Source organism: Amphimedon queenslandica, unplaced genomic scaffold (genome assembly GCF_000090795.2).
Source record: "Amphimedon queenslandica unplaced genomic scaffold, v1.1 AMPQUscaffold_1871_Cont26124, whole genome shotgun sequence".
NCBI classification, from domain to species: domain Eukaryota; kingdom Metazoa; phylum Porifera; class Demospongiae; order Haplosclerida; family Niphatidae; genus Amphimedon; species Amphimedon queenslandica.
This window is the reverse complement of record NW_003557791.1, coordinates 1-1,175: the sequence shown is the minus strand read 5'-3', so window position 1 is coordinate 1,175 and position 1,175 is coordinate 1. Positions and strand designations below refer to the sequence as shown.

General features: G+C 31.2%; 1 long non-coding RNA gene across 1 annotated transcript; it reads right to left on the bottom strand.

Moving 5' to 3' along the window:
* Positions 1 to 278: 278 nt before the first annotated feature.
* Positions 279 to 744, bottom strand: LOC109593360 (uncharacterized). The gene is made up of 2 exons (XR_002190914.1): positions 562 to 744; positions 279 to 504 (listed from the first exon to the last, which is right to left on the bottom strand). It is a non-coding gene; the product is annotated as an uncharacterized LOC109593360 (long non-coding RNA).
* Between the last annotated feature and the right edge of the window lie 431 nt (positions 745 to 1,175).

Genomic DNA, 1,175 nt, shown 5'->3' with positions numbered 1-1,175 from the left:
TTTTTAAATGGCAAATTCACATCAACCATGCAATGTCATAAGAATAATAAGGCATATAATTATAAATATTAGCTGAGTCATTAAAACAGCTGCTGTTATTTAATGAGTGTATTTTTAAGTCATCATGAAAAGATGACAAATTCAATTTAAAAAGACATTTAACAATATATGTTTTTCACGGTATCTATTGCTTTCAATGATTCAGTGTTAATTAATTGCCATACAACTCCAGTTATCTATCATATACTTTGTCTTTATCAGCTCATTTCTTCTTTATGTGGTAATAGATACAAAGTCAGTTATATTACATTGACATCACAGCTGGATGCCTGCCAGCCAAAGGATTAATACATGGACATCATCACATTAAAAATCTATGCCTACAACCTTTACAGGGACAGGGGCAGATTGTTCAAGTTGCTCCATTAGGACCAATCCATTGCCTACCATTCAGAGTAGCACCAGGTAATACACACTCTAAAGGAGTTGGTCTGATACTGCTGTCTGTAAAATATGATCCAAAACCTATACAGTTGTTATTATACACATCCAGTGTCTTACCTGAGGAAGGCGGACATTCACTAATAACTTCACTGACACTCAACAATCACTCCTGATACTGACAATGCCATTTATTGTTATTTTTGACACTGAAATTATACAGTTTCTATTAAGTAGATAAAGTCTTTACTTGTCACAAGCCATGATAATAACTCAAAACAATAACATGTTTGTGTACTGTAACAAACTATGTGCATGAACCATGCACACATAAGTTTTGTATCTAATAATGCATGCATATGTCCAAGAGTAGATAATATTATCTACTCTTGATGCATCCATGTATTATGTTTTTAGTTTACAATCAGGATCAATATCATTAGCAGCTTGTCTATTTATTCACAGTAATTTACACTTAAGATAAATTTGCAAAATGGATAGGGTTATCTCATTAACCATTGATGTTCTCATTCTATACATTATGATTTACCGGTATGTATGTTTTGTAAAAAAATTTTAACAACTTAAAAATTTACTTAAAAAATTAAAATGTAAATGGAATCAGCTCAAACTTTCTACGGAACATAAGTACATGTATATGTATCAGAAAAAATTATTAAAATGGCGAACTTTCTCCTTTTCACTTTTGGCAAAATTTAGCCAAAGATCCTAGT